The following is a 9,992-nucleotide window of genomic DNA, read 5'->3' as shown; positions in this document are numbered from 1 at the left end:
AATTTGGCATAATTGCCAAATTTAACACAGGGTTATATTTGGATTTTTGAAACCTTTATAACTTTTTTAGTTATGAACAAAAGTAGTTACTGTTAAAGAAAAAGTTTCACAGAATTTAAAGGCCTTTTCGACAGACTAAAAAAAATTGGAATTTAGGTATGATGTGAAACGAGATACCGACAGTCACTACTAGAATTTGAACTCGGAGTAAAAAATGATTAAGGTAAGAATTGTGGCTTCCAAGCCATGAACAACGGTGTACGGCTCATTAAAATCGGACTTAAAATGGCGACGTAGTGTCAAAAAAAGTAAATAGCCCATCGGGGGGGGGCGTGGCAAAAAAAAAAAAAATTTTTTTTGCGATCGCCTTCAAAATATCTTTAATCCTAGGGGTGGACTGGAAAAACTTTTTTTGTCGATCCACCCTAATGTACACCCCGTAAACTCTTGTTGCTAATTCATTTTCCTTATTTAACCAATTACTTTCAAGTGCAGCTGATTTGGCGCTATTTAAACTTGACAGGGTGGTTGTTGTTGTCAATTCTATAGATCCGTTTGCTTATATGCTTTATTGTATAGTTTCAGGCAGGCTCTTCCTAAACTATATACAGTCGTGTCTGGATATAGTGAATTAATTTTTGCATGGCCTGTTCACAGCATCCAGGTTGTTCACCATATTAAGGTTGACTTATTTTGTTCAAAAACTTGTTTTATTTGCTTAAAATTCATGTTTGTGTATGTAAGGGCGACAGATCTTTGGAATAAATGTATACTTAGGAAAATATAAATGGACATATGAATGTTCATTGAAAGAATTCGCGAATAGATGTTTGCTTCATGCATGAGGAAATTAACTTTTGGACCGCTTTTTCACGTATAGTTCTCAATACTATTATTCCAGCATAGTCAGTTTTTAATTGTTTCAGTGGCTTTTATAGGATTTCCGATCTATCCTTCGCCTTGGTCATCATCACCAGCTTCTGCAGTATCCTCGGCATCTTTCTCTGAATCAATCATCGTCTTCATCCTCGCTTTCGATGGGTCTCTGTGGCATTGAAACATTCTAATAAAGGCTTCCAACATTTCGCTGTTACACTTGCCTTCAGCTGATTCCAAGCAAGCATTAAAAATAATACAGCATCTTTAAAAGTTAAAGTTTTTAAAAATTGTGTGATGTCATCTTTTCCTACAGCTAATAACAGCAGATGTTTTTTTTTTTGTAGTACAGCTTAGTTAAGCGAATCAATAATCCAGTAATTGATCCACAGGCTGAATAAAAGGTGTTAAATTTGGAGGCATATAAACCCCGAAGCCATCAGCAGTTTTAAGTTCATCTTCTGGCGGATGGCTAGGGGCGTTATCAAGCAATAGGATAGCTTTGGTTGGTAAACCCTTTTGTAGCTAAGAATTTTGAACCTAATAACAATTAAAAACGAAAAAATACTCGGTAAAACTGTTAGGAATTTTAAATGTATTACTCATGTACGTGAGGGACGAAGCAATGGTGAAACCATTCTATGAAGATGTCTGCAGTTACACCATAAATTTCCGATTTTTTCAACAATTTCAGATTTTCGCTCCAACGAAAGGAATTTCCTCGCAGACATGATAACACTTAAAAATTATTTAAATGCTAAATTTATTAGCACACAAAAACTAAAAAACCATATAAAACAGCGCACATTCACTCACAAGCGGTTGGAACTCGACAAGAACCAAATAAACATTAGCATCAAATAGTAGCAGTTTTTCTAGTAATAAACATGTACTACGTTTATACGCATGCATAAATCGCTTTCATTCATTTCGCCGCGATTCAAAACATATGTATAAACTGAATTTCAATTCGCTTTGAAAGAGCGAAGTGTTTTGGCTCACACTCCATTTCAAATCGGTAGTTTATTTCTCCAGACAGTTAGAAAGAGTGTATAAACACCGCTCTCACTCAAAGCGAATTGGAGATCAGCTGTTCCGCTCAAATTCCAAATAATCGCATCAGTATTTAAAAGCTGATTAATAATAATCGTTCTTTTTCTTTGCCACGATTTTATAATGCCGAATAAAACTAGATTTTTATCACTTTCCATTATGTTTACTTATAAAATGTCAAATGAAAACAGCTTATTTTGTTTGCTTTTGAAGACGGTTACTTTGATGCCGATATAAAGCCGTAAGTATAATCACTAGAGCGAAATGTGTACGGTGTCAATGCGCTTTCAATTAAGTCGATTATTCTGTGCATATAAACGTAGTAATAAAGTGGTAAATTTCAGGGAGTAACCGCTTTCATTTCCGGTTAAATTTGGTATTTTTTTGTCAATTTTGTCACTATTTAGAGGCTTTCGATTGTTCAATATTTAGAGTACTCTGTGTAAATATTTCGGTGTTCACTATATCGAGGTGTTCACTATAGCGGGCGTTCGCTACATAGAGACACGACTGTATTTGTCAATGTTATTGTGGCTTATTAACATTTTATTTTAAATATTTTTTATTGAGCTTTGTTGTGGAAAATGTATTAATTTTTTAATGCATAGCATTTTAATATAAATTAAAAAAATGAATGCATTAATTTTTTAAATGTAATGTAAATGGAAATTTCAAGGATTTTTTTTGCATTAACATTAAAATGTTTAAATGAATGCTATTGCAACAATTTATTGCATTAAAATCAAAACAAGCGTTAAAAACCCATTAACTAAAATTTATTTTAAAGCAAAAATTCTTTGCTGACGTTGAGGGTAGAATTTTAATGCCAAAAAAGATAGTGACGGGGGTTAAGGCTGGTTTTCTATATGTCAAATTCAATGGCATTTGGCACATTGCCAAATGGAACTAAAAACGGTTCATTGATTGACTTAGATCAGAGTAGGTCTTCAGTCGTGTACATCTGCTGCTAAATTGGCTATCTGTCCGTATTTGGCCCATAATATATGTAATCTGTATGCATCAACAATCAACATAAAAATCTACGAAAACAACTGAGTTGCATTCACATAGCTTTTATTTTCATAAAAAATCTAACAATGTGCAGAAAATTTCTTCTAAAAATAAAATAATATAAGGAAGCTGAAAATGTATTAGTAATTATTCTAAGTCCTTCCGAAAGAGGTTATTTATATTTCACTAGAAAAAAGATAATGGTTTTTAATAATGCGAACGAGCAAAAGTATTAAAAATTTTAGTGCATTAAAATTTTTCATTAGCATTACATTTTTCAGAATTAATGCATTGAAATTTTTATTTGCATTATTTGCACTAATTTCAAACATTAATGCATAATTCTTTTACATTAAAATTATTGCTTTAAAAACCATTAATGCATTAAAAAATTAATGCATTTTTCAGAACTCTGGTTCAAGCAACGTAACCGGTAACACGATCAATATTAATTGAACTAAACTTTTCATTTTTCTTTATTTTTACAACACTTTTATAAACTTGCAATGTTGTGTGTCCAGACCACCATTTGTACTATAAATATAGCAAAGGTATTTATAACAAACCCTAGATATCAAACCTAGTGTATATATCAACCTCGCTGTAAATATCATATCAAGGACATACAATTAGGGTTCAATCGATACAAGTAAATACTCGATACTTTTCTTTTGATACCAAGTATTTCTTTACTCGATACCTTTTTGTTCGGTATCGAGTAAGTATCGAAAGAGTAATTTCTACTACTTTTATCATTGCAACGGCAACTCAACAAATGACGCCCGTTATTAGAGTTTTCGCGGAAAGTGCGGTCATGTAGTATAGAAAGTAGAAATCGCTTGTCTGGAAAGCATTTAGAAAAGTTTTTGTTTCTTGGCAGTGTGCCCCAAAAGCTATCTTTTTCATAAATATTTTGTGAATAATATACTTATATGAAGTCATATATGTAATTATAACTAATATTGTTCCTCATCAATGTACCAAAAGAAACAATAGAATTTTTTTTCATAAATAGTTTGTAAATTATGCAGTGTGGTGCATACTTATAGAGGTGACATTAAGGATAAGTGTCGGATTTTTATTTTTATTTTCAAATTAATTTTAGTTACTTTTTTATAAAAAATATAGTTCATTCTATGACAAAAACCATGTTTGAAATTTTGTACAAAAATTAAAAGAAAATCAAAGTTTCACCAAAATTAAACACTTTTTATTCAGAATAAAAAGTGTGGAATTTTGATGAAAACGTACTAGCGCAAAAGAGAAGACACAAGTTGTCCCTTCTTATTATTTACGTTCTTTGATGAAACTTTTTTGATTTGCTTTTAATTTTTGTACAAAGTTTTAAACTTGGATTAACAAGGTTCTTGTTATGGAATGAACTATATTATTTATAAAAAAAGTGAATAAAAAAAAGTTGAAAAAATTATAACCATTACTGTTCCTTGGTAATGTGCCACAAATATTAATTAATAATTATTTTATATTCTTACTAAATAACTTAAATATATACGTTTTCTATTCCTTTATTGGCTTTTTATTTGATTTTGACATACAATGTTTTAAACCATGATAAGACGTAATCATACGACCTTTTACAACAATAAAACAATGTAAAAGCAAATTCAAAAAATACACACACGAGAAAAAGGTAAGCAAAGCAATAGATTAAAGATGAAAAGGAACAACAAAAATTATAGTTTAAAAAAGTAAAACCTCCCTATTACAATTGCCATCCGTCTGTCGTCAGGTATGTAACTTGAGAATAGAAATCGTTGCATCTTTTAGGCGCATCAATATTACATAGTTACATCCCGAGCTAATAAGAGGAAGGTGATAAAAAAGGGAAGTATTACTCGAAAGAGAAGATGAAAACAATTCAAGTAAGTACTCGATACTTTGCCGATACTGAGTAGGTATCGATACTTTCAGTCTTTTGAGTACAAGTACTCATTAGAGTGATACCTTAGTGGTATCGATTGAACCCTACATACAATTAGAGGACTCTAGATTTCGCCCCGCCAGAAAAAGTTAAGTATAAATATATGCACTACGTATGCTACAGCGGCAATGGACGAAACGCAGCGTTACCGTTTTGATCCACTTACTTCAAAAGTGATACTTTATTTATTCGCTCATTTCGCGAGATAATTAAATTTTCCGCGTAGTACAAATTTTGATACATTACAAAGAGAAAATATATACATATGCATCAGTGGTAGCTTTTAAAATTGCGTCGAAAATATTAAAAGTTTCGGGGTCAAATAAGCTTAGAGAAAAATGCTTTAAATGAACTATGTATAATGAGCTGACTGCATTCATTACAACGCTTGTATCAACTTGCAATGTTGTATGTCCAGACCACCATACTATAAATATAGCAAAGGTATTTATGGCAAACCTAGTCTAGATATCAACCTCGTCGTAGGTATCATATCAAAGACATACAATTAGAACAGCTCTAGAGATAGATGTCACCTCGCCAGAAGAAGTTAAAAATATGCACTACATACGCTAAATGTATGTATGTACATATGTATGTTTATACCAAATGTGAGCAAACAACATTGTGCTTGCATAGGGTTGCCAGACGTCCCGGTTTTCCCGGACATGTCCCGGTATTATACTATTTGTCCCGGTGTCCCGGTCCAACCTTAAAATGTCCCGGGTTTCGTTTTAGTATCCCGGTTTTTGATTTGATTGTACAAATTTGAATAAAAGTTCAAAAATCACTACACTAAGAGAAAAAACGCGTTTTAATATTCAGAAAAATGTTATGAATTCACTGAAGGAAATAACGCATTGAAACATTAATATTTTCTATTGGGTTATCGATTAAAAATGTTCGTATTTAAAAATAATACTTTCATAACACGCACGCGTGGTGTTGATTCAAACTCAAAATTTAAATGAATATTTACATGTCTGGCTGTAGCTGAGTGCGCGAAGATGCTTGCCACAATTTGCTAATTTCCAGAGGGTCAGGGTTCAATTCCCATTACAACCAGCATGGAATTTAAATATTTTTTTAACTTAAATATGAAAAAGCAATCGGTAGTTGCAAATCGCTTCATTTTAATATGGGCGTATTTGAATTGAATATTTCTATACTAAGTACTAAAATTTGTATACTTAAATGTATTACGAGTTGGGTTGGTGCTCTTTCATATGCGTATTTTTTAATTTAGCACGCTTTTTTAATTCTAAACTTCTTTCTCTCAGTGCACCGGTTTAGTTTGTGAAATAGTCACATTTCGAGATAGTTGAACTTTGCACAAGCAATAGTTGATGATTAGTATATGTACCCAAATACGTTTAGAATGACGTGCACAGAGTTTTACAATTATATTAAGGAAAAGACAGAAGTTTTGAAACGAAAAACATGACTGATATTTTAAGGTTATCTTGTACTTAGTAAATTTTTTTCTTTCGTGAAAAATGGAGTACTTATAAGTACAGTGCCGTACAAAATTATTGGCTCGGGGGCTCTTTCATCAGATCAAAATTTCTTTTAGAAAAATTTTTAAAATGTAGCTTTTGAGCCGATTAATAAAGTGCAAGTCTGAAGTTGCCAGCAAATTTCGTTGATTTTTAGCATTTATTGGTTTTTGCTGACAGTGTCTCCCATATAAAAAGAATTATCGAACATAGTTTGTATAGCAGAAACTTTCAGTAAAAACAATACCAACAAGTAAGAGCAGCGCCGTCTTCGGCTATGCCGAAGGCTCGATACCTTTCATGAACATGTGAAAACTATACTTAACAGATTACTGCATTTGAAAAAATTTATATATTCACAGCACACATAGATATTTAGAGGATTTACATATATAAAAATCTTATCTAAACAATGAACGAACTCATTGAGCATTTCAGCTCTGCCGCTCAAGCAATATATGTATAAATAATGCAAGCGTGCTTCGCGTAACTACAACCATTCGTACATATGTACATATGTTTGTATGGATATATTTATGATGAAGCAAACGGGCTTCGTTGTGTACTGATGGGCATATGTATCTACTTATGGACAGCAATGTTTTCATGTATGTACATATGTTTGAATGCTTGTATATATATTTGTATGTATGTACATATGTTTGTGTATGTACTTATGTTTATACCCTGCAAAAAATGGGACTAATCCGGGATGACCCCGGGAGCAATCGCAAAGGAGCATGCGACTAATACCACTTTTGATCTCTTTATATGGAATGAACTGTTCGCTTTTGTTCGAGCATGTCCTATGAAGAGACTAATTGTTCACCTTTATACCCGAACGGGTATAAAAAGCAACTAGTCACTTTTAAAAAATGAAAATAAAAATTTGCGCTAGCTGAGATTCGAACCGGGGTGCTCAGTTTTGTTAGGCGAATACCCTCTCTGCATGCCAACGCCGCACATGAAATTGCATTGACTAAGTGCGTACATATCATTAAATCGTTAATAGTACCCGTTAGAGATGAGTTGGGGACTAATTGATCTCCAATTATACCCATAAGGGATGAGTCGAGACTAATTGACCTCCATTAGTACCCGTATGAGACTAGTTGGGACTAATTAATGCCCAATTGTACCCGATTGAGAGTAATCTCGGAATTCTCTCTTTAGAGATTAGTCGCACAATTTTTTGCAGGGTATGTACCGAACATTATACCCGGCGCAAGTATTAAATATATGTTTTCACTTTCCGAAAGCTACCGCTAATGGTAAGCCGGGGTGTATAAATTTTGAGTAAATTAGCGTCCTTAATTTCGAAATTTTTGAGTTTCATGCATTCTGAAATTTACCGTTATATGAAAAGCGGCCGTAATTTTATCGATTTCAATATTTTCAAGTTTTGTTTTATGTGCAAGCACAATAACCATACCGTTGGTACAATTGGTCGAACGATTACCGAGATAATATATGTGATCATAAGTGGCCGGTGCCACGCCCATTTTCAAAATTTTATCAAAACGTATTTCTGGTAAGAATTGTTGCAAGCATCAATTTGAATAAATTAGCTTTAATATTTACTGATTTATCGAAGATTTTGTATTTCTCTAAATTACCGTTATATGTACGGTGACCATTCGTTCTGTTTTTTGCAGGACCGTACTGTTTTTCAAAGGTCGGTACTGCGTAGTTTTTCAAACCTGAAAAACCTGAAAATGTACTGATTTTTTCCAGGTGTCCTGCATTCGTCCCGCATTTTCATCGTTATTTTAAAATTATCGGACAATGCATGGATTTTTTCAAAAAAGTGTTTTTTGGTACTTTTCGTAGCTTTTCTTCAATATCTCATGAAAAAATCTCCCAATCAGCGTAAGCGACTAACATATCGAAGGGTATTGATGTGCCACTTACAAAATATATAACTTGTGGCGACTTCAATGAAAACAAGCAAGAGCAGCGCTCTCTTCGGCTATGCCCAAGGCTCCATACCTTTCATGAGCATCTGAAAATTTTACGTTAACAGATTGCTGCATTTGAAAAAAAATTATATATTCACAGCAGACATAGATAGAGGAGATACATATATAAAAAATTCTAGCTAAACAATCAGAGGTATGGAAGATATACCTTATATAGCACCAACCAAAGTCATTTTCACTGCTGTGTAATCGGTATGTAAACCGGTAACACAATTGAATGGGTTTAGCTTCGTACTTAAAGGAGATATATCGCTAAAACTGGTATAGGAACAATCAGTGGTATACTAGATAAGGCTTATACAGCATAGATTTTGACAATTTTCTCAGTAGACTTTGTATTATTATTTATACAATAGCTTACGAAATTATCGGTTTTAGCTGGCCAAAAAAATTAGTTTTACATTAAAAACCCATATCTGAACAATCAGTTATATGGATCTTTGTTAAGTTTACTGTAAACTATCTGTTGATAATGAGTGAAAATAGTGCGAAATATCATGTTTCTAGCTGCATATACTTAGAAGTTATAACAAAGATTCTCATACCTGAACAATCAGTTGTATGGGAGCTATATGTAAAAGTGACCCGATCTTTGTTATTTTCACTGTAAGAATTCTGTTGATAATCGTTCCTAGCTGCATAAATCGAGGAGTCATAACGAAAATTGTCATAACTGAACAATCAGTTGAATGGGAAATAGATGTTATAGAGACCCGATCTTTGTTATTTTCACGGTAAATATTTTGTTAATAATGAGTGAAAACGGTGAGAATTTTCATGTTCCTAGCTGCACAAATGGAGAAGTTATGGCAAAAAATCTCATATCTGAACAATCAGTTTCTTCCGGTTCCGACAAATGATTAATACGTTATAAAAATACACCCACCTACCAAATTTCATCCGGATATCTCGAGAACTGAGAGACTAGATTGCATACAAACAGACGGACAGACAGACAGACAGACAGACGGACAGACGGACATGGCTAAATCGACTCAGCTCGACGTGATGATCATTTAAGTATACATTTTAATGGGTCTATCTCTTCTTATTTTGGTACTTACAAACATCGGACCATAGTTATAATACCATTTCATGCTCATGAAAGGTATTAAAATCAACTAAAATTTAATGGGCTGCCAAACTTCATTTTAAAAATTTTTATAAAAAGTCTGATTAGAATGTTGCAAATTTATTGAATTTTCCCGAGATTAGCACAAAGTTTAACAATTTTATTTTTATGTTTTTTCATATATTTAGTATAAACTGTATTTTTATAAAGAATAAAAAAAGGTTCATGCATTGTGAAAAATTCTCTGTGCTTTAGGTATGATAAGTTGTTTTTGTTTTGTTGGCGTACGTTGTAATGATCTCATGATCTCATGTTTTTATGTTTTTATTTTTGTCTGTCAAAATAAAATTTTACTACATCCTTTCGCACGTCGAAATGAAAGAGAAGGGAGCGAGAGGCCCTCCGTAAAGTGTCCCGGTTTGGCAACAGAGATATCTGGCAGCCCTATGCTTGCATAGTCTTCTGTTCTCTTTCACTGCAAGTTGAATTATTTTAATATCCATTGCAAAATTTTGTACAGACAAGACTAAAAAGTAGAAAATAAATAAAATAGGAAAAAAACT

Source organism: Rhagoletis zephyria, unplaced genomic scaffold (genome assembly GCF_001687245.7).
Source record: "Rhagoletis zephyria isolate East Lansing unplaced genomic scaffold, Rhagoletis_zephyria_1.1 Rzeph_scaffold_05501, whole genome shotgun sequence".
Lineage (NCBI taxonomy): Eukaryota > Metazoa > Arthropoda > Insecta > Diptera > Tephritidae > Rhagoletis > Rhagoletis zephyria.
This window is presented reverse-complemented; position numbering follows the sequence as displayed.